The sequence below is a fragment of the Mycteria americana genome, chromosome 11 (genome assembly GCF_035582795.1).
Source record: "Mycteria americana isolate JAX WOST 10 ecotype Jacksonville Zoo and Gardens chromosome 11, USCA_MyAme_1.0, whole genome shotgun sequence".
In the NCBI taxonomy this organism is placed as follows: domain Eukaryota; kingdom Metazoa; phylum Chordata; class Aves; order Ciconiiformes; family Ciconiidae; genus Mycteria; species Mycteria americana.
The window spans coordinates 1743769-1768633 of NC_134375.1; the positions used below are offsets into that span (position 1 = coordinate 1743769).

The 24865-nt window shown below is 41.1% G+C and overlaps 1 long non-coding RNA gene across 2 annotated transcripts; it reads right to left on the reverse strand.

Annotated features, from left to right (window-relative positions):
• Positions 1-586: 586 nt before the first annotated feature.
• Positions 587-17450, reverse strand: LOC142415619 (uncharacterized). Of its 2 annotated transcripts, none has more exons than XR_012777470.1 (7): positions 16228-17450; positions 14604-14761; positions 13432-13549; positions 13242-13328; positions 8520-8726; positions 2433-2596; positions 587-1355 (listed from the first exon to the last, which is right to left on the reverse strand). It is a non-coding gene; the product is annotated as an uncharacterized LOC142415619 (long non-coding RNA). The 2 variants fall into 2 exon arrangements; XR_012777471.1 differs by having other exon boundaries at positions 16221-17450.
• Positions 17451-24865: the final 7415 nt, after the last annotated feature.

A 24865-nucleotide genomic window follows, 5' to 3' on the forward strand; every position in this document is an offset into this window, starting at 1 on the left:
AAGGGAGTCCTGGGATGAGGGACATTACATAGAAAACTGTGGGATTAAAGGAGTGAAGGACAGAGGTAAAACATGTCCAGATAAGTAACTAAGGATAATGGTAAAAGAGAAGGTTTGGAGTCGATAACAAAGCAAGAAGGTGGGCAATAGGTAGTGGCTGGGTCTTGTGCTGTTTCAGAAAGAGGACTAGAAAGGGATGAGGATGAAGACGCGTGAATAAATCATGTAAAGGGAAGCGAGCCCGCCATGAAAAGGCACAGAAGTAGTACCACCGTCAGCAAGGACAACTGCAGCTGGTCGTGTGCAAGGAGAGGCAGCACCTTTTCAAAGAGTAAATGGACAGGTGGGTTGTTTCAGTCACTTCACATCTTTCATTGTGCTCTGAGAATTCTTCCTGGATAATAGTTTTCCAACCTTCTAAATGTTTTTGCACTTTTAATGATATTTTTAAGGTCAAACCAAGCAACCAGTGAACAGCATCAGGCTGCTTAAAGTCCAGCACGTGGATGCTGTAAATGACAGAGCAAAGTGGAAGACTATGATAATGACAGATCATGATTATGACAACAATTTGTGATGTCTGGATTATCGCATGTGATGTCTGGATACAACACAACACGGTTTTTCTATTCATTTATTTACAACCATCTATTTTTTTCACATATTCTCTGAAAATCTTTCCTCTGCTCTCAGTGCCAGAGCTGACCCTTGTTGTCTGAGATACTCTTTCATTCAATTTTGGGGTTTACTCCCAAAAAAGCCCACTCCTTCTCCCTCAGTGAAGAAAACAGCATGATTAATGTTTTTCCAAGGTTAAAAATTTTTTTTCTTTATATAGGCAGAAAGAGAGCACTTCTCAGTAGTACTACAATTGACTGAAATAAATTACTGACTACTCAGGTCAAAGGATGCTTGTGAGTAGTATTCAATCAAATGGGGGGGATGCAGATGTAATATCACAGCAGTACTTACGCCACAAAATAATTAGGGTATTTCCTAGGACAGAAAATCCTTCTCAGCACCATTTGGGGCATCAGAAAAGTGCACCTAATGCTAAAGATTTGCATGTTGCTGTAGCAAAACCTAATCTTTTGAATTCCTAATAATGCAAAGCTTTTTCCGGAAAAAAATGCATAATACATTAAGTATTAAGAATGATAATTAGAATTTCTCAGATTTAAAGACCGTGCAAAGATCTTGCATTAGATCCATATGATACGTATGATTTAGACGATAGTGTCTGTGCTATAAACTGGAGGCAAGGCCAAACATCACTGGTATCGACAGGACTACAAATCAAGGGTGCCTACATTAGTGACTAGACTCAGATCATCAAACAGGAGGTAAAAGGTGATCTGCAAAATTGAGAGATGCAAATATATTGCCAATATTAGAACAGAAAGTGCAGGTAGCTAGGAAATACCTTTACTTACTTTGCAAGCCTGAATTTTGAGTGAACTGTCACCTGACTCATGAAGTAAATCAAGGCTATCCAGATCTGCTTTTGATCTAACATTCGATTTTATATCAACAAACAATATGTTGGTACTAGTGGAAATTATTTCTCATGTTCACTGGTGTATTTCAGAATAGGCTCCAGTGATTAATCCTCCAAGGTACCAGTATTACCAATATGCTGCCACCAACACCCAAAGTAGGTGCACAGAGAAAAGCATTAAAACTCCCAGAAGAACTAGCAGGGAAAGAAAATCTCATTTTCTGATTTCCATTTACAGTCTAAAATAGCCTGTCTGCTGGGAGCAGTAGTTCTTTGGAAAAACAGTGATTATGAAGGCTATGGTCTTATTTACTTTCCGCCAGTGTTGCAGCATACTACGTACACTCACAGAGTATTTTTAGTCACAGATTCTACCAGGCAGAAATGCAGTGGAGTTAATCACATGTGGCAAATTAAACAAAAGCAAAAAAGCTGGTAGGCTTGGGGGGTGCCTGCAGCAGCTGAACATTTTTCTTACCCTTTCTAGGCAAACTTTCCAAAATTGCATGTGGGGACAGCCAAGGCAAAGGGCAGTGGTGTTTCTTTTTACCTGGATCAAACCTACATATGTATCTGCAGTTAGCAGACTGAAGCAGGCTGAGAAATCTGTCTATATTCAGATTATAGTCAGAATTAAAGCTCTTTTGTAGTGAAATTGTTGAAGTTGGTCCACCAACATACTAGCTGTCCTCTGAGAATTACTTTGCAGGCGACGAGCTACTGTGTGCTCCAAGCTCCTGTCCCAAGCACAGGCGGGTGATGCAGAAAGGGCTTCTAAAGCACAGAACGGTGGGCTGAACGACTGGCATTACCATCCACAGACATTTCAAGCAGCCTTGAATCTAATGTGAATTTCTAGCATGGGAGGAAAGGTATAAAGGGCAGGAATTAAAGGTGGCTTCAGCACAGCTCAACTAGATGCAGATATCCTCACCCTGTATCCTAATGGGCTGATGAAATAGCTCCTGGACATCATCTTCTGCAGCATGTCCTTCCTTTGTTGAAAAGGTTGCCTAGAACATTCTTGCAGAAATACCCCTTTTTTTCATTGTTCCCTTCAGTGGACATGGAAATGTATCAGTTCCGGTAGCTTTCTCTCTAAAAACATAGAGATAGTAAAATTAACTTATAATCAATGGTTAGTGTTAAGGCATAACAAGCTAACTTGGTTCAGTATAACTGAGCCAAGAACATACAATGGAATTACGGCAATCAGTGTTTATGGGAATGAACGCATCACTGTTTTAAATGAAAACTATTCTTCTGTTATCTCAAAGTACCTTGTAAAATCTTTCACTATGACTAAAATCTGGAGTAATGTTGGATATCACCCACCCAAAGATTGTGCTGTAATGCTTATTTACAGCATTAGCATTTTAAGTTTTTTTTCTGAAGTAAAGCAGTAGGGATCAAGTGGACTCCCTCGCATCTGCTATGCCTTTGAAAGATAGCATACAATAAATTAGGAATTAAATATTGAATCAAGGATACATGTGTAAAGACTTAAGGAGATCTGAATGCTGAACTCACATCCACCATGCCACAGGCATAAACAGTCACCCTCTATCCTGAGCAGAAGATAACTCTGCCAGCATCTTGGTGCGCATCCCGGAGCCTCCTGCCCAGAAGGTGGCTGGCTGCCTCCCAAGGAGTTGGGAAGAAGAGACAAAAAAGATGGTCTTGGGAGAGAGATGCCCAAATTGTGCTTTGTATTCTTCCAAGGGGAAAGTAAATCACCGTCCATTTTATTACTGTGGACTGAAAGATGGGCTGGTGGAGATGCAGTTTACACAAGACTCCACAACTCCAAGGCTGAAAAGATACACCGAGTTTTAAGACCGGTTATGTGTCTCTTCTGGAAGGGCAAATCCTTTACTCTCTAATGGGAAGACGCAAAGGGGATTATGATGGCAATATCCTTCCTCAGGCAGGTTTTGGTTTTTTTCTGGCAAGGGAGATCCTTCCTAATAAATAACTGCTCTTTCTTATGACCTAGCTGTTGTCAGCGACCACAGGACTGCATGGACACAAAACAGATTCTATCTGCCCAAAAGAGCTCATAGACATTGACTATCATTTTGTTTTCTTTACCGGGTAAAAGGAAGAAAATGGCTTTTAAATTAGATGTTGAACCCCTTCCAGAATTGCAATATAAGATACTGAATCAATCATTCTTCATACAGTTACCTCCTACTCCACAAGCTCCTACTACCATAAAAATTGGTTGTTGCCAACCGAGTTGAGTGAATAATTTGCAGTTTCACATTTGTTAGAGGAAATTTTCCTTTTCCTCTTTTCATTATTTGTCCACGAGCAGATTGATTTGCTTGAATTTATTTTTTTCGAAAACATGTGCTGTAATCACTCTGCAAGTAATTCTCACTGTAAATCATTTGTGAGCAATTTGTTGTGAGAAGTCTTCAAACATTTGTCCTAATTCCATTTGTTCTATATGAACTTGCATCACATGATGTCTGTTTCTGTGAACACAACATCAAAAGAGCCAGTTTTGAGTACTCTCCCTGAGAACAATCCCACTTCTGAACCTAGAAAACCCACGTAGAAAGCACATTTTATTGAAAATTATTTAAGACTTAGGGATGCACATTCACTGAGATGCTTGCAGTTTACATGCATCTGTAATTTTCATGCTAACCAGAAGATAGCTTTTCCAACCCTAAAGAGAACATTATTTTACCCACTTCACAACTCGAATCTGCTCCTCGCCAGAGCTTTTGTCTCATCCCAATTCATTACAATTTCTGTCTCACAAAACATCCCTTGTGAGAGATGAGGCTTTCAACGGCATATAAAGTCGCTGGGTTCCAAATTATGACTGAAATGATGCACAATTTCACCATTTAAAAATTATTTAATTCCCAGAAATAATTATGGGATTCTCCTCATTATTGTTGCATCTTAATGAAAAATAAGACTGTATCAAAACACTAGCAGAAGAGGCCGATCCCGACCTTGCTGGAGTCAGTGGAAAGCCTCCCTTTCTCAATTATCTAGACGGAGGAAACTGCCCTTCTTGGATTGTAAAATACCATCTTTTCAGATAAAAGTTTAAAAGAATGATTGCACCGTTCAGAGGGATTTGGGTACTTCACCACATGTCGTTTTAAAAAGAAAAGTATTAGAATGACTCTGCAAATTGAAAAGGAGGTAAAAGTCAATTCAAACACCGAGTGCCATCTTACAGCAGAGTGAAAATTTCAAACCCGAGTCTTGCAGTTGGCCTTAAATGGTTGCTTTAAAGACGTTTATAAAATATAGGCCTTGGCTCTTGTTGGTATGCAGTGGAAATACTTTGCTGGCATTTTAGATAATGTAAACAGTGGCTGCAACTGTCACCCAGGCACTTTATGATGTTAAGTAGAAGAAATGGAAATGAGAAAGTCGTGAAATTCATGGATGATGACGTCTGTGATTGTATCTGGGACACGTATGGGTGTCTCTTCCCTTGTCCCTTACAAAGGGTCCACTCCATGAAAATATGAAAACCTTGAAAAACAATTTTAAAAATAATCTGCATAGAAATACTGAAGAATGCAAGTCATAAACCAATTAACATTTTTTCAAATACGAATTTTGCAAAGGGAAGTTATATTTTGCTCTCAAACCAACTTCTTCTGAAATTACTTTTAATTTTGTCAGTCAGTGTGAAAAAGACTTAGTGCCCCTTATTAATATTGTTAAGCTGCATCATCTGACATGGACTGAAATTTTAACTCTTGGTGCTCATAAATAACTCTTGGGATAATTTAGTCTGCTTCATCTAGTCTGCTACAGATATGAGTTGTGAATCCAGCCCAGCCGCGGGGACAGGAGAGCCGCACGCTCCACGGGAGCTTCCGCAGGGAGCCGCGGCTATCTGCCTAACGTCAGCAGACCCAGGGCGGCTGATACGAACCATGAGTGCGCTGGCTGTAAGACAGAGAGTAAAATCACCATGAGACATTCAAACGAGATAATTATATCGTGTTAATTTGCATCTCATTTTTTGTGATGTAGTTGTACGCAGCCAACATAGTAACTGGAAATTAATACAGCACGATTCGTGCCCTGTCATGTCACACTGCTGGCCTTTCTGAGCAAGAATTTGTTTTAACGCCATGCTCATAAATCAAGTTCCTCAAGACAAGAAAGTTATTATGAAGCTGAACAATAACAACTTACACTTAGAAGAGCTCCCTACTTTTTCTTCCACCCGGAGCAGAATAGGCAGCTCTTAGATTGTTTTCTTGTATGCCGAAGTTAAATTTCACATTTTCAGCAACAGCAAATAAATCCGTGTTTCTGTTAAGTTATTTAACCAGTGTAGTGTTGTATCCACTCTCGAGAAAGGTCTGTATGTTCTCCTTGGAGCAGGTAATACTACATGCATCAGTTTAAAGGCTGATACCACCATTTTAGAGAAGTGGCACAGCAATTCCTGCATCAAATGATATGTACAGTATTCCTCTTCCTGCTAGACATGGATCTCAAACGTAATAGAATCTTTTAATTTAGTTTTACTTATAGTTTATGCTGAATCACATAAAATGCGACTCACTCAGAGATGCAGCATGTTTCTTTCCCCTTTTCACCATTAGCTGGTATTATGTCTACGTTATGTGACTTCACATTTGGTATTTTGATACCAATGGAGTTTTAGGGCAAAGAAATGGTGATATGCTGGCATACAGTTTTTTAAAACTTTGTAAGATAGATTCTTTCTATGCATTCTTTTACCTGTAATTATTATAGAGACCTACAATATTATACACGAGAGTAAAAGTTGCTACACTAATAAAAAAACCCAAACCCTAGCCTGTCTTATTTTGAATCTGTGTATTCAAGTCCATTTATATCACTGAAAGGGCAGCAGTCCAAAATATAAATAACTTGAGCTCAAAAAGCAAGGTTGCCACCCTGAATAGCCAGAAACCACGGCGATCATTTAAGTAACAGCACTCTATGCGGATTCATGCTCAGTTTCATACCTGTGGCTCACTTCCACCTACAACAGAATGAAATACTTTGTTAAACTCCATCGCACTGTGCTCTGCTTCACTGGACCAAGCGATGTGAAATAACACAAAGTACGCTGTACACCATGTACTCTTATTCTACAAAGCAGGTATAATCTCTGTAATTATACCACAACCGCATGGCAAATACCATGTAAACACATAGCAATTGCATGTTCCTACAGCTTACTTGTTAATTATGCATTGTTACTAACAAGTTCAAAGATAAATTATCATAGCACTTGCAGCATTTAGGTGCTCGCAAAGCTCCTAAGCTGTGTAATAATGGAATTCGTACTATTAAATGCTTGCTTTTGTTGATTTTCCATTGGAATGGGGAAGGGAAACAACCCACTTCTCACGCCCAAAGGCCTATAGCTTAAGTGCGTATTTCTTACTGCTACGGCAGAGGTACACTACCATACAAAATAACGACGCTTCTACCAATAAGGAAATCTGGACGAATTAACAAAAAAATAATTTCCGTTAAATTCCATCTAGTAATCCTCCTAAGCAAATGCTGTATTTAAAATCACTGGTACTTGCATGCAATAGAACTAATACTGTTTTCCTGACCCAATATTTAATCTTGCCCAGGCTAAAAATGAGAGGAAAACCTCATTTCCCTGATGTCGCTAGCAAAACTATTGATTTCAGGGAGGGCAGGGCTCTACCCCGACAGCTTACTTGTAAATGGATTCTTGAAATAGCTTATATTATGTCAGAAATATATCACCATGTAAGGCCATTTCATAGTCTGTGCTAGCTCGTCTATGACCCGCTCTGCAGTATTTTAGACTACAACTTATAACTTTTAATAGGTATTTTAATAGTATTCAATAAAATAAAATTAGCCTCTCTATAAACATTGCTCTTCTCCAAAGTGAAGCTTCCCTTTAAGTTATGACTCTGTCATGGTTTGGGCAGCCGTTTATACCAACTTTTACAACTGATGTTGGATCACCTTGGGTTTTATTTTTTTCAATTTCATTATTTTCATACTGATTCTCAATCTGAAAGGTGATGTTGATGTTTCTGACCCTTTTTTTTCTATGGTAGTTGTTGGGCTATTTCCTCTAAAAAAATGACTAGCATTTATTGCAAGAAAGTGCAAATGTTAGTCTTTAGGTATTGCAGAATCAGTACTAGCAGAAACAAAACAGCCAGCTACTATTATCTGTTACTTATAAAAATCTTAAGTATGGACTAAAAAGCCGCTGTAATTGGCTGTGCATAAATGCAGACAAAAGTGGCAACCCTAGGGAGGGAGGTGACGCACTGGGGATGAACCAGGCAAATACCGACAGGCAAGAGAAGATGGAAGCAAGGAGACGGGGGCGTTGGTTGGGCTGATGGGTAACACCCTCAGCCCCTGCCACCGCATCTGCACGCGAGACAGGAAAACAAGGATCTTCTGACAGCGTTTTGAGGAAGATCAGCAGATAGCTTTGTGGATGAAGTGACTTCTCAGCCACAGAGGAAATTCTGGAATTATTACCCATTGGAGGGATGAGTCAGTCATTTCCTAGTGAAAGAGATGGCATGGGGAGGTGGGTCAAGGAGGATATTGGGAAAGCAAAGAGCAGTAACTTACTTGAAATGACAGAGAAGCAGGAAACAAAAGGAGGCTGAAGAGACTAGTAAGGATGCAAAGCCATAAATTAGATAAAATTGTTTTACTTCATCATTCTAACGGCGTTGGTCAAGTCCAGAAAGCTCACATGTGTATGTGAGCCGTAAGATCATCAGAGTCTGGTTTAAAGCTCTAGTTTTCTGTTGGGATAGAAAAGGATGTATCTTAAATGCCATTTCTGTCATGGAGAAATAACTGTCGAGTTTAGATACAGTCTGTATTGGCTGACCCATAAAGTAACCTCTGCTGAAGATGAGACAGTGGATGGGAATGACAAAAAAACAATGTGATCATACTGTTCATAGAACCTGGGAAATAAATTGATGGGACAAGCTTGGAAGTGACTCTAACCCCCCCATTTTAAGACACTGACCTTGAACAGATAACTAGATCTTCATGAAGAAATGCCAGAGACATGGGCTGAGGTTCTGGTTTGGATAGGAGAGAAGTCTGTCCAGGCATGATAGGCGAATTCATGTTTGTGGTAGAGGCTCCTTAATCACCAAGTGTGGAGGAAGCAGAGAGAGCGAGCAGGAGAGCTTACGGGCAGGTAGAGAAAGGATGAGGATGATGTTCCAGTCTGTTTTGAAAGAGCAAATAGAAAGGAAGGAGTGTAACATACAAAAGTAAAACTGTATTTCAGCAGGAGAATAGCCGCAATGCTCAAGGCAGATTTTAAGGTTAAAGACAAGACTAAGGGAAAGGACAAGAACTGGCTTAGAGAAGCCAAACAGGAACCAGAACGGGATCAGATCATTGCAGCAATGCATGATGTGTTGGAGTATTTTATTATCCACTGTGCTCCTTAATTGCGAGTGTAATACAGGCAGTAATTTCTAAAACAAAGTATGCTCTTATTGAAGATCCTTGGCTCTTTAGTGGGAAAATAACTTCACATGCAAAATGATTGTTGGTTTTAATGGGTTTATTTTTATGTAACTTACACTGACTTTTTAAATAAAAGGGAGCTGTACATTTCCAGCACCGTAAAACTGGCAGGATAATTGAGGCTCATTAGCCCAGCTGCCGAAGCTGAAGATGGTATCCTTGTTCAGATGGAATTACCCCGTTTTCCTTCACGCGTTGTCACTCCCTCCTCAGTCCTACCCTGTAGCCTGAGGAAACATTTGTGGGTTCTCCTAGAAAACAGACATCTTCCTGAGACAAAGTGAATGCAAATGATCTTTCTCCACTCCTAGGGTCTGATCTTGTTCTTCCTGAAATCTGCAGCAAGATTCCTGCTGTCTTCAGCGGTACCAGGCACGGTTTGACCAGGCCAGATGTAAGCCTGAAATTCTAGTGGAAAAGGCCTAAGTGTACTGAATGGGGGAGATACTCATTAATAACTATTTAGGAAAACACGATTCCCTTGGAAGGCTAATTATTTTGAGAGTTACCCATTCAAAAAAAGTCTAATCAATGAGAGAACAAATTAAAAATGAAGAATCTCTCATAAAAACAGACAGCAGAATGCTGCATTCAAGAGGACAGCCACCAATTAAAAGAAATGTCAACAACTCAAGTGGCAGCAACTTCAAAAGGGAAATCTTTTCCTCATTTTCATAGGCGTTCTTCATGAGCAACATCAAGAAGTGTAACATGCTAATAGCTAATAACACTCAGAATAAGATTCACTAATTTACTAACTGAATAATTTAATGCATATCAAAGGAATGATTTTCGCATTTCATTCTTTTTTTAGATCTAACGCTAAGCTGGGTATTATCAAGTAGATGAAACTGCACAGATTACAAGTCGTCACTGAAATAGTCATTTTAGAATTGAGTGTGGTTTTTTCTGTTGGATGTCTCTTTTGGGTTTATGGAATCACATACTTTTTTTCCTTGTTATAATTCAGATTTCAAAAACGACAAATCAGGAAAATATCTTTGTGGAAATGTGAAGTTTGGCTAAAAACAGAGTGTTTTGTGGAGACAGATCTGTTATGATGTTACACTCTGAAAATGTTGGGGACTGCAGAGAGGTAGTGCCATCCACCAGTCCCAGGTATGCCAATAACGCAGGGGCGGGAAGATGGACCTGAGGTTTAGGAGATCAGGGCCCGAGCTGAAGCAGGGATGGGACATGGATGACCGGTGTGCCGCAGAGGGCCCTGGGCTGTCCTGGCATGGAGGACTCTCCCTCCTGCCTCCCGGGAATGGTGAGAGGTCGGTTTGATTCCAATGCAGAACAAAAGACAAATGTTAAATTTTTTTGACTTGCAAAAGAGCTTTTGTATACTCCAAAATACTAGACTAGGTATTGAAAAATGTAGGAAGTCTACACGGTAAGAACCATTTCTTGTTTACTGTGATTTTTAGCAGCCTATTTACAGAATTCTAATAAATTTAAACAATGTTTTGCCTCTGCCACTACTGCACACTGTGTAGCCCACTACCATCTGCTAAAACACTTTAAGAACAGGTTACCAGTTAAGGTACCAAACAGAAAAACCAGCTCTTCCTTCAGTTCGTGTGTCACACTCAGAAAGCTTACTCAGTGAGACCCCAGACAGAAAGACAGCCACCAATGTCTCAACATCTGTTTGGTGGCTGGAGGGAAGCAGAGCACTCCAGGGCCAACACCAGGGCTGGTATTGTTTAGCATCTTCACTGATGACCTGGGCGAAGGCAGAGAATGCAGACACAACAAATGTGAAGATGACACTATATTAGCATTGAGTTGTTGACATGCCAAATCTTTGATTTTTGTGGAGGGATCTTCAGGAACCTGGGATCTGGCCAGCAAGAAATCCCATCAAGTTTAACAAGACGTACGAAGTCCCACATCTTGGGCAGAATAAAGCCATGTGCCAGGGCAGGCTGGGAACTGCCTGGCTGAGCAGCAGTCCTCCTGGAGAGGACTTGGAGGTTACAGTGGATGTCAGGTCAAATGGGAGCCGACAGTGTGCTCATTGCAAATGGGGCAAACTGCACATTGGCCTACTTTCGAAGAAGGGTGGCCAGCAGATTGAGGAAACTCATTATCCTTGTCTCCTCAAAGCCAGTAATGTCACACCTGGAATACTGTGTCCGGCCTTGGGCCCCCCCCAGGTCAAGAAGATGTTCAGAAACGGGAAGGGAAGGTAGCAGAGGGCTACCAGGCTACAGGCTTCAGGTGACGGAGGAGGCTGTGGCTTTCCAGTCCGGTGCAGAGGAGGCTAAGGGGTGACCTAATAGCAGGCTGCAACTGCTTGAACTGGAATTGGAAAGAAGATGGGGCCAAGCTCTTTTTGGTAGTGACAGATGGTGCAGAAAAGGGCAACAGCCACACATTTAGCCTGGGAGGTTCAGCCTGGACATTAGGAAGAACTGCTCCACTGGGAGGATACTGCAGTACTGGAAGAGGTTACTCAGAGGAGGACACCCAAGATTTGCCTAGGTAAAATCGCAGCAGAGCTGATCCAATGTTGGTGCCAGTCCTGCTTTGAATGGAAGGTGGGAGTTGATCTAGGGGTCCCTTTCAACCAGTATTTCCATGAAGTAACTCAGACTCAAGCCAGTGGCATTATCAAAATCTTACCTAAATGATGTTAAATACAACTAAATTAAAAGTTCACTCATTAGTACATAGGAAGGAAGATATACCTCCTCAGCCGGCTTGTTTTCTTATGGCAAACTCTTCACCAACAGGGCACACTACTGCAGCGGGCTCCACGTTCATATCGCTTTCCTCTCCTGATATCCCAAACAGCAAACATAATGTTTCTGTGATGCCCCTTTAACGGGGAAGGACAGACTGTTGGAACCAATGGCTTTGTGACAGATGGAGCAACATTTGCAATTGGGAAAAAACACTCTCATGCTGCCAAAATATTAACAAGGGGCTTCCTCAGAAATATTCTGCCACAGTCCTTGATACATGTAAATTCCCCATGTAAATATGACTTCTTCCAAGGAAAAAGGTGTCGTTCAGCAGGCTTTCTGAGGACAAGGATTGCTCTGCACTGGTTGTTTCCCTCTCCTGCAAAACCCTTCGTTTCCAGTCACAAATTTTCAGTGCTGCAACACCTTACGGATGCTACTTGTGGTAACTCCGACGAGAGACAGCAACAAGCAGGGTTGGTTTGGGCAGGCTGTCACAGAATCACAGAATCGTATAGGTTGGAAAAGACCTTTAAGACATCGAGTCCCCCTGCTCGGCTGGGCTGGTTAGGGGACAGACCTGGCAGCAAGGGCACACTGTGAAATCGAACAGGGAACGGGTTCTTTTGGGGGGTGTTTTTGCACAATGTATCTCCCTCTGTGAATGCCCACGTTCCTTACATGGCGAGAAAAACAACAAGAATTTCCAGACCTTCCTTAATACCACCCATTATTTTGCATAGCCTTATAATGTCTTTTATTAATTTCCTTTTAAAAATAAACTCTCCTATTCCTTTCAACTTCTGCATATATGCAACACCAAAGCATTTCAGTGAATTTTTCATGCCATTTATATGCCAGCTCTCTGGTGCTGGAGTCAGATGTTGTGGTAGTATTGCAAGCAGTAAAGATGTCCAGCTTCTCTGAAACTTCTGCAGTTCTCATTGCTGTAAGTGCTGATCACTGGGGAAACTGAGCCTCAAATACCAGAAGACCTTTCTGAGATGACCTACTGTTTTGCAGAGGGCAATGGGATCAGCATGCTTTTTATTAAAGAGAAAAGACAGCCATTGCCCCTCTGCTGAGAATGATCTGAGATTTATTTTTAACTTCAAACTTTTCTATGCATCATGAAAAAAGCTGAATAATTCTATTTTCATTTGGGAGGAAATCACAAGAGAGAGAAATAGTCTGATACATTTTAGATTAGAGATTCTTCCCTAAGAACAGAGGCTGTCACAGTGCAGTGTCCCATGCCAAAGAAATTCTTCTTTTCCCCAATACTGTCAGCTGGGCCCAGTTCTCCACCAAATATATTTTCAAGAATTTTTGTGCTAAACTGAGAGTTCTCCACCATGATGCTTCTGGGAATTTAGATTACTCTCCCTCTGTCAGTACTGGGATTAAGAAGTCATGAAGGTAGTCTGCATCATAGTCATATTATAATGGTTGCTCTGAAATGGCAAAAAAAATCACACATCTGTGTTTTCATTCTCCAGCTTGAGACATACCTTCAGGAAGTCAGTTTCTGATGACATGTTAGGGCAAACGATGCCTTATCTGCATGCTTTTTTCATGTATCATCCGGATCTGGTAACCTGAATGCCATAACCAGAAAGCTATGTTAATTGTACATGTTTTCAAGTCAGCATAGTCCAAAACATATTCCTCAAAACTATCAGCCTCACAAAGTCTGCTTGCCTGTTTGAGAAGCCAGAATGCTCCATCTCTGTTACAGGAATCACATACATTTTTTGCAACACGAAGAATCTCCAACCAAGATAGTCTTAGCCACATGGATATTACATATTTCTGTTTCCTAAAAATAAAAACCACTAAGTATATGAACTGGTACTGTAAACACAAGCGCAAGTAAAAGCATTCTACTGTTGCTGGACTTGATTTCGGCAGTTAGCAAAAATACTTATTCAGTAGTAAGTTACAGTAAAGAATTGTTGACCCTGGTGTAATTGATAGCAAAGATGAGGTCAAGTCAATGGGGTTTGCTTCAGCTTGCAACATTTCAAATAAACCCCCTAAATTTGTTTGGATCATAAAAATGAAAGCATATAGAAAATACTTGTTAAAAACAAAAATGCTGAGAGCCTATACAAGCTTCTCCATAAAGTATTTTTTATTGAAATGCTCACAGTTGAGTTAGCATTATTTGCTTCTACTTTGGGCTTCATTCTAAATACTGTATGTTAACAAACTTAGACCACTTAATGCCAAGTGCTTTACACATTTCTCTTTAATTAAATTTCTCCAAAGAATCACATTGCATAAGCATTTGCCAATAGAAAAAGCACCCTCAGAGATCCTGGGTAAAATCCAGGCACCCCTGCAGTAACTAGTAAAGTTCTCATTGATCTCACTGGAGACAGGATTCTACTCTTTAGGTCTTTGCTATACATGGGTAATAAAAAATTATCTTGTTACTTATGTATTAAGTTCTTTTAGGTATACTATTCTAAGAAGCTTAGATCTTAATGACGTCCACGCTATCATTTACCATTTCCATTACCAGATAAAAATAAGCGTTACTTTAGAGTTCAATAATGTCTGGTTTCGAGTATGTTTGTAATTTCTGGAATATGCCACAGATGCCAGTTTAGATAAGATTCTAGCCTGTGGATGGAGGTAGGCATTTGCTCTAGTCATCTGCAATTTTACTACAGAATTTGAGCGCAGAACTGCCTGTACAGAGCTCTGGGAGAAATGTGAACCATTAGCATTTAGGGATTCTCTTAACTGTACAGCGATATGTTCAGTAATAAGTTATAGGTGATCAGGAGATGGAAGTGGCTTAAAAATTAAGAAGATTTTAAATAATCTTTATGATCCTTAACATATGACCAGGCATAACAACCTACCTGTATTTAATTATAAGATATCTTTCATCTGTGTGAAACATGTTGAAGTAGGCTACACGTAAACTAGTTCTGTCATTCTTCCTCTTGCACAGTTTTTTGCAGCAGTTTTCTCTTCCCTAAGTCGGCTGTGGAGGGCTGTGGGGTTTGATGTTTGAGTTCTCATGCAAAAGAAAAAAGTAAATTAGGGCTGCTCTAGGACAGCACTGGTCAGAAACGGAAAGCGCAGGAGCGGACTGAGATGGTACCCACTCCTGCCACTGCGCTGTGGGACGTTAGCATCCTGCAGCTGCAGAAATGGCAGAGGTTGTCTGAGTGCTGCTCATCTACTTCAGTGCAAAGTTATTTTCCTAATTGGTATTTTTTTCAAAGTTACTAAGACGTTACCTAGTTACCAGCTAATCACAGCCTGGTAACCATTTAGAGAAATCTAGATTTTTATTTACGACAAGGTAAGTGACCCTAAATAAATCAGTCTGGTGACACTTAAGCTGTCCAACTGTAAAACAGGATGAGACGCCACACAAAATTTATTTCAAGTGTTCAGACAAAAACTGCAGTATGAAATTAATTACGATTAGTCTTGACAACACTAATTCAATTTAAAATATGCTTAACTGGTTTAAAAATAAAACTTCAGATTCCCTCTGACTGCAACCCAGTCCTGAAGCTATTTAAGCCTGCGATGCCTATCCCATGCCTGATTTTCTGATTCAGTTGTAAGATTACTATTAATAGACCAGAAGTGGGGTAAAAAAAAAAAAAAAAAAAAAAAAAAAAAAAAAAGGAAAAAGTGAGATTACCTAATTCTGCAAACTCCCGTGTTTGTTTATTTGCTTGCTTCATTTTAGAGAAGCATTGTCAGAAGTTTAGTTTTCTGACGGGGATTAATCTTTCCTTTTTGTGACTCTGGACCATCCATCCCTCCCCGCCTCCCCCCGATTCCGGCGCGGGGTTGCTAAGCGACATGTTCTTCTCTTCTGTACTTTAGCAGAGAGGAACAGATCAAAGACACCCACAGTCCTGAATTATTTTATAAATGAATTTAAAGAGACACTCTCCCGTGCTGTATTATGTAGGGAGAGATCAAAAGTCGCTCTATATACTAAGAGTATCTGGAGAATTAAACTGACTTCTGGAAAATAAAAATGCTCTTATTACGGAGAACTAGGTAATATTTACCCTATTTTTTTTTCTGTTTCAGAACTAGACTATGAATTTATGCTAACTAATGTTTCTAGTTTTATGGCAGTCAAGACATTGAACGCAGGCCAGGCTGCACGTTTGTACGACTTTTAAAAGTAAGGTTTTCTGTCATCAAGTGACAAGCTTGGTGGTTTTTTAACTCTTTTCATCTCTTGCAAAAGAGTTGCCATTATTCAAAAATATTTCATTCTCTAAATTTTAAATGCTTTCCTGACTTACATTAAAGGCAAGAAAATAACAAGGTAAATTTCAAGTGATATAGCTTTAAAAGAATGAATGAAGACGAGAAAGTAATCTGTGTAAATCAGGCAAAAAACCTAACACACCAGTACCTCAGACCTTTCTGAAAAGAATGAAAACCAAATGAATAATCTTCAATTAAAAAATCTGGGGATAGGTAAGTTTAAATGTTACCTCTTACCAGACCAGCACTTCTCTGGCATCAGCTCAGGTCTGCTATTCTGTACAAGCTGTGAGATTTGTAAGAGCACGCTGGCTGTTGAGGCAAGTGTTTCCTGAAACAGAAAAGGGAGGAATTATCTGCCCTCGGACCTACCCAGTTTCAAACACCATCAATGTTGTAGAAGGAAAAAACCAGCACTTAGTAACAAAGTGCAAGAATCTTTCAAGACTTTCATTTCCAAAGACACCATCGCTGCACAGCCTTAAGAAAAAGGAAAGGAACACAAATAACATGCTTAAGGCATTATCCAAGCAAGCAAGACAGAGCATTTACGTGGAAAGCAGAACTCCCAGGTCAAGTGGCTGCAAAAAAGGCATCTTGAAAATTGCATGCAAAATTCTTGCCATGTGCAAAGCTGGTTGTTTTGTAACCAGCCACCTTATCTGCATAAACAAATGTCTCCTTTAAAGCAGTTTCAGGGGCTTGTTCACACGAACGGGTGCTCCTGCAACTACAGGCACAAAATCGCCGGCTTCAGGTGTAAAGCGTACATAGATGATCTCAGTCTCTTTGCAGTGTGCCTGGTGCCAGAGCAGAGCTAGCTCCTCGCTCGCATCCTATGCCTGCAATCTCACAGAAAACGGAGGGTAGATTAGTGAAACCTAATATACTCTAGGACTGTAAAGGGATTAATCTCACATAAATCTTCACACACACACACACAAAAAAATCAGCGTTACTATTTATTGACGTGCATTTTATTTTCCAATGAGAAAAGAAGCCTCCTTTTTTCCTGCACCAGTAAAAATCTCTAATTGCTTAGATTTGGCATTTAAAATCCACTGTACTACAGTTAACCTATATTCTCGTAAAAGCATGTATTTTAGAAAAGGGCTTAGCCAGCTTTTCCATTTCATTACTAGATATCTATTACATGGGCAAGATGTGTACTTTACTCTCACTGATACAGTGTTTTACGTATAAACATCTTGACCACCACTATGTTGTCAGTGGTTAGCAGATTCGGTGTGTTTTGGCTGAATTTCTGAAGGGGAAAACTGTGACTTGCACTCTAAATATTTTTTCTGGAGAATGGATTCCTCAACAGACTATGGGCATCTTGTACAAAATACAAGTAAACATTTGGAAAGGAATTTAATGCTTCTGGCGGGTACCGACTTGCCAGCCTTCGAACCGAAATCCCCGTGACCTGCAGCACAAGCACGGCTCCGGCATTGCGTGCTCCGCAGACGGCCGGGTCCCCCACCGCCCCACCGCTCCTCCTGCGCGGCCGCAGCCACGAGGAAAGAAGTAACGCCCGCTGCGAACAGGCACGCAGCTTGCGAGTATTTGCACTTCTGGTGGGCGTATTTAAACATCCTGACCATGCCTCCTTCAGAGGTTCACTTCGATCGAACTAGTATTTAAGGTAAAATGTTCTGAAGTGGGGATGTCATAAGAATTTTAGTTAATATTTATTACTAATGTAATTTAGTTATTATTTATTACTAATTTATTACAACTATTTTATTAATAGTTGTAGAATTTTGGTTAATGAACGTAAGTAATTTTGAATTGCTGCTCTCTTTTCTTCTTTCCAGGATGCTGTAAAAACATCTGCTGCAGCTGGGCAGCTGGATCACAGATGTGAGCAGCCAGGGCAGAGGTCTGGGCCTATGAACAAGAGATGATGCTTTTGATACGTGGGAGGGCATTGAAGGCCGTTGAGAACATTAATAATCTGACTTCACATTTCTACAGTGCTTCGCCTGCTTACAGCACTACATAGGCTACTAGTAATTAGTGATCTGGATGTTTCTGAAATGATCAGCAGTATCATTTAGATTGTCATTAAAATACAATTAGCAGCCCTTTGAACTGAGCGCTGTAGTTCAGAACAGTCTAATTGGTGGCTCGTGGGCCAGATCTGGACAACAGGAGGATTGTGTCTGCTTTTCCTCTTCTCTAACTGCACCAGCTCCAGGAGCACCTCGTCCCAGGAGGGGCGGCTGTGCCCACGGGACGGGCACGGAGAGCCATTATGCGATGGAAAGGCAGCGGCACAAAGTGCCCCTTGTGTCCAGCCCACTGTGTTGAAAAGCCTGGATTTTGTAGAGCTCATTTCAGCCTGCGTGCAGATTCAAGCAGGCATGGCCCCACAACTTTACACTTTGCAATTCAAATCAATTCAATTTTTCTTTTTTTTACTTGACTTTTAGAGCACAGCTTTGTGCAGCAAGAGTCGTAGGGATGAAATAAGAGCAGTGCGTGGTAGGACAAAAAACTGAGCTATCTAGATCTACGGATGATGCGCCGGTAGACCGTGCTGGCATGTGTCTGGGTAAGATGAAGAATTTAGTTACTGTAGCAGAGTGAAAGTGAAGGTCTGGGTTGGATGGTCTAAACCTGGCATCCATATCCCACATTTAGGTAGGTAAATCTGTCACTTACATGCTTTAGATACTTGTGTTAATTGCATAAATGCCACCAATGACATGTTTTTAAAGTGTTAGAAGTGTAAATAGCTGCTCTTCTGAAATGGCCACAGTATGTATTTTTAGCTCCTACGTACTCTTCAGATGACACCACTTGCAAATGCATCATATTTGTTGTAGTATCTAGCTATAGCAATGTATTAGTTATCTGTTTGTATACTATTGATTCTCCTGCATAAAGCGCTGTAGAATATACTTTAAATACTGGCTTTTTGTACGTCTCACACAACTATTCATTAATACCAAGGGAACAGCATGCTACTGTTCCAGGTTTTCTGGAACCAGTGCTATTGCTCTCCACCAGCTCCTGTTGCCTGCTTCATAATGCCTTTATTATTTATACTTTTACTCTTGAAAATTCAAATTTAGAACTGAAAATTGTCATGCTTTTGTTTTTTAAAAATAATTAAAGGCGGCGAATGGACCTGATGTAATCTGTATACTGTGTGCCATGGCTAAGTATCCACTGCTGTGAAAGCACTGCTTGTTCTCTGAAAGGAGGAATTCTTTCAGACAGCGTCACTTGCCCCCTCCTCTGCGAGGCCGCTTTTCCCATACACTCAGAGGACTTGCTGCCAGTCATTTTCTTGCCCTAAAAGTTTGCTGGAGCAATACTGTCATCTACCCAATGTTAGTACGGGGCCTAGCTCCTAACAGGGTGGCCTCTAAGTACTATCAAAAGTTTTGCGCTTGGGTGTAGCAGTCGCTCTACTGAAGTACGGTGGCTTTAAAGTACAATGAAAATCATCTTTTCTTTGGGTTGGTCCTTGGACTACATACTGCTTCATCTTAACGTGGGCTTCACAGCAGGCTTTCGGATAAGTTCTTTTCTCTTCCTCTGCCATTCACGTACCAAGCGGCATGCTTTCAGATATGTCCCGTCTACAAAGGATTTCAGTGTTGGCCTGGCCTGTTTTACTAGTATTTGAATGGCCTAAAGAAATTATTTGGAAAGCAGCAGATGCCTTTGGAAAAGAGGGAAAGAGGAGAAAAATAGACTCGAAGAGGGTATTAACGGGTCAACTGGCCTAAGAAAATAGAAAAAAAGTGCAACTCAAAAGTGGTTGCCAACAAGCAGTCTTGTAATACCCGCCCAGGAAGGTAACGCAGCTTCTTGTGATCCCGTTTTTGTGGCGTTACGCCTTCACTCCCTTTCTCTGCATTCACCATTCTATACAAGAAACGTAAATTGTTGCTGAGTTCATTCAAATACAATACACTTCCTACATCTGCTTCTTTCAGACACACAAAATACGTATTGTCTCGGGAGGAACAAGAGACTAGGTACCTGAAAACATGATGCAGGTTTTGTCGTAGCCACAACTCTTAGAATAGGTGCTCCAGGGGAGCCGTTTGCTAGTGTTTTGCATAGGTAATTGTTAACGATACTAAAATAATAGTCTGTCTGCTGGATAACGGACAACACACCAAAACACAGGCCAACAACCCTAATGGGAGAAAGTACTACAAGGAGCTCACAGCAAAATTAAGCTGCCAAGTGAAATTCCCAAATAGTATGAAGACACTGAAAAAAAGAGTCTTTGTTCCACCACTGGTGTCTTTGCTGGGCTTCTGCCCCGGTGCCAGCCATTTGGATTAGCCTCCTCTTCATGGGAAGCTATCACAGACAGCATACAGAAAACACTCTGAATATGCAAGAACTCAGGAGGATTTAGCAATTTGGGGAAAAACTGACAGTTCTTAAATAACTTACTGCAATTAACAATGGGCCAGAAATGTGAGAAAATCTCTGAAGAATTAATCAAGAATCAACAGCAGTTTGTCTTGAGAGTAAAGGTGGACACATGAAATAAAACAGCTTACCACAAAATGGCTTTTGACTAAGAGTGAGAAATGCAATGCGGAAGAACCCACTTTGGATAAATCTACATTCCATTAAGGTAAATAAAAAAGCACATGTTAGTAGGAGGGGAAAAAAAGCAAAGACTTCTTCCTGTATGGTCACCGCTAGTGCGTATTTGCGTAAGGCGAGCGCAAGGAGAGCAGACTTCCTGAGTGCCAGAATAGCACCTCCATCTTAGACGGGCAGAGAAGAAGTAGGATTTACTGGCACCTCTCACAAAGCAGTAAAGGCCTATTAGGCCAGCTGGTAAGGGAGAATGAAAAAACAAAAGATCAGCGAACTGCAGTTTCCTGTGCATCTCTTACACAAGCTTGAGAAAGGCACAAATTCTACATGGCCGATGCAAGAACAGCACTGAAAAGCAAATTAAGATGCTGCAAAGCGATCAGTCACCAAAGTTCAGAGCGGCCAGTGAGAAAGTGCAGAAGAATATTTTACTCCCTAGCATCAGTCTCCTGCAGAAGTTCCACGCTGTAGCAAAACAGAGTGGATGTGTGCGCAGCCACCAGAAAAGGCTCCATACCAGCGAGAAGATGCAAGTCATATTCACCAGATATCAGTGCAACCAGTTACTATCCATTTGAAGTTATGGTAGAAGCTGAATTTTAAATTAAGTTGAAATTAAGAGCAGAGGAATGCGTTAAGTTAAGAGCAGAGGAATGCGTGATGGGTGAGAGCAGATCAGCCAAAACTAAAAATTTCAGCGAAGTCTTCTTTGCAAAGAGAAAGTTTTACAAAAGAAACCGTGAGAATTGGTATTACCCAGTTGTTGCTGGAAGAATAATATTCCTTCTTGTAGACCAAGAACAATTTTAACTGTTAGCAATAAATCTATTTAAGCTGACCAGTCACCTGTGGGTTTCTGCAATCTTATGTCTTGCAGAAAGCTGAAAAAGGAAGAAGTTCCAGAAACAGACTGAAACTCCTCTAAGAGCTGATGCTGATGGAGAGACTGATAAGCATTTAAATGACTCAGTTAGGTGTCTCCCATACGCACATTCTTCTGTCCTAAGATGATGTTCCATCATAGGTATCATCAATATTTGAAAAAAGTTATTGTATGCTAAAGCGAGATGGCGTTTGTAGGTATTTTGGCAGGCCATAGAGAGGTACCTGAACATGGAAATTCTTTAGTTCTATAAATTTGGGGTGATTGTATATGGTTTAATATCACCAACCTAAGCTACAAGAAAGGGATGTCTCAGCTGGCAGCAAGCACTAGGATACAAAATTAGAGCAAGACTACAGTGAGTGACAAATTTTGTCCCAAAAATTTTTTTTAAACCAAAGTAATTTTTATTCCATTTCTACTATTTTCGCAACTATTTTGGACTAAGTGGCAGGCATGTCTGTAACTTCAAAAAAAACCCCCAACCAAACAAAAGGAAATCACTTGAGATAACATACATACTGAGGATGAAGGTAAGTCAACCTGCAGAAGCATCCTGGTAGAATTTTGCTGGTTTTATATAAAACGCATGAAGATTCTGCAAGCTTCTGTAAGCAAAATTTTTAATAAGTGGGTATGCAAGCAATACACCACGAGAGAAATGAGGGTCAGTTCTATTGCTGCATGCTATTTACCCCTACTACAGTCAAATGCTCCAGATGACAGGAAACAGGGCAGCTAATAGGCACAGCTAAGAGCAGAATGTTAACATTTATTGCATGTTTATCTGCAAATGTCTACATTTAAATTTAGTACTGAAATAATAATATGAGACATATTTCACTTTGAGCACTGAAGTAACAATGCAGAAAAGTATCTTGCCCACAGGACGAGCCCTTGGCCGCTCGCAGACCTGGCAGTGAGGAGGAGGGCTGGGAGTTTTTCTGCTGCAGCAGCAAGAACTGGGAAGTTTGGGGGCAGCAGCTCCACGGTGAGACATACCAGGGTGAGAAAGGAGGAGAAATATTAAGGAAAATCATGTAAAACAAGTGTTTCCCCTTGATAATATATGTGTCGATTATCCCCAGGCAAATGTACCTATCAAGGTTACCGTGGATAGCCTATTCCACAGCCTACGTCCATATTCAATTTCACAGTGGGACCGAGTTTCCTTAGCAGAGGAATCAAGACTAAAATGATAACATTCATCTCTACGTTCTTGCCCTGACATGGTTATTCATTAGCAGTTCTTCCTAATGACTGTTCAGTTCCTTCCTTCTAGGGAGCCACTCCTAATTCTCTTCTATTCAGGTTGGATAATGAGTCACTGACTTTAATATTAATCTTTATTAACCCTTCCCTTACACAACCAACATCTGGGAACAGTGAAATGTGTTGTGTCTCAGCGCTGAGAAAGCAAGCGCTTCAATGCCTTTTCCTCCATTGCGCCATTTTCTTATATGCAGTAGCGCAATGATTCCTGCAGGCCTTCTGCCGCTGGTCGATGAAAAAATACCTTGTTTGTCTTCATGCCTTTGGTTAATTGCTCTTTAAGTCTATCTTAGTCTACCTGTTTTCCAGTGTAATTTTGCTTTTTATAAATTACACTTTTTTTCTGTTGCCTTCTTGCCTGGCCAAAGTTTTAGTTGCAGCAGAACAGCTATTTGTGTCAAATAACTTCTTGAAGCACCTTGTCTCCCCTTCTGTTTTTCATCTCTCTTTTTTCTTTTGGGGACAGAGGGTTGTGTTTGTGGATGGGCACGTGGGCCCAGCAGCGTGCAGTTCTGCTGTGCCTACCTAACTCCATGGGAAGTGTCAGGACGTTAACAGCCAGGTTTCCGGTGGGAGATGCTTTTGACTAGTTTTCCTTCTTTCTTTAACAACAAAACAAAAAACCCCAAAGTAAACTTAGGAGATGTTTTATTTATACATGATCTGCCATTCCTAAGACCTGTGAGAACCTAAATATCCTGTGAGACAATTAATGACTTGAGTATTGAATTCTTCTTGAATCACCTATTGTTCACTTTTTAAGACTAATTAGAGAATGGCCTGTTTCTGATCAAACTTTGTACTCTGTTTGGATAGAGCGTTGAATACACGTAGGTATGTCTGAGCACCTGCTTTTTATGTACTTCATGTATGGCGGTACTTGTTCTTTGGACCAAATTTTGGTGTGTTTCGGGTTATTTGGAATTCTGAAGTTCTTTCTCCTTGATCCTCTTTCCTTGTATTAGCACTGTTGGTCCACTACCATGTTTTGTGTGTCTTTCAAAGTATCTACAGTGTTTTATTATTTTGATGTTATCATAACATGTGCCTACTCTTAAAGGAAAATCTACGAAGTCTGAGGGGAAAGTAGTTTGGAAAGAGATCTGACTATTTACTTAGGAAGCCACACTCTCAGATGATTACAAAAACAGATTTATAGGAAGCAACTTGTATTTCTCATGGACTATTTCCATAGCTTTTTCAGTACTCTTTATTTCACCATCCTTATGCTGTACCAGACGGTCTTGGATACAAACTTCCACCGAGCAGCCTTGCATCAGCGCTGCACTGCCTGCGAGCGATGCAGCCCACTCCCTAAGAAACAGCTATTCCCTGGTGGGAATATTTACTGTAGGTGCCAATCCAGCCTGACTGAAGTCTCATTAACAATACATTTTTTCCTGATTAATAAAATATTAATGTGAATATACAGCAAGTGCAGCTTGACATTTTCTTGACACCTGCATAGCAAGAGAACTACTCAGACACTATGTTATTATTTCAATGACAAACTGCACGCAACTTCTGAAGTTTGGGCACTGTCCTAATCTTGGCCTTTTAAAAAAGAATTTCATCCGTCTGGAACTGAAGAAAGGTAATTCCTCACCGCCGGTGCAGAAAAGAACGGGGTTTTTTCCCCCAGAGTTTATACTTGTGCTCGTTTACCAGTCACGGCAAGCGTGCAGCTAACCTGCGGACGGCAGGCCTCAAGGTGCAAGCAGACACTTGCAATCTAGTCAAGGTGGAAAGGCCATCAAAATCATCCGGACGTTGTACCGGCAGTAGTAAATACTCAGTCGCGGGCGAGGTGAGGCTAGCCTGTAATTATTATTTGTAAGTAACGGCCACGACTGCCATTTCTGTCAGGAGGGGGAGAACTCCAAGTTAGCAGAGCCGCTCGGACAGCCCGAGGCCGAGGGCGGCGCGGCCGGAGGGCCGGGCGCTCCGCAGCACGCCGGGGCAGGCCGAACCGCAGCGGGGGTATGTACGTCTGCTGCAAGCGGCAGCGCGGGCGCTGCTCGCCGGGGCCCCGTCACGGCCGGAGAGCCCCGAGCCGCGGGGCAACAGGTGCCCCGGGGCGCCGCTTCCCGGCGCGGGTTCGCCATGGCGGCGGCGGCCGCGCTGCCCCGCCCGGCC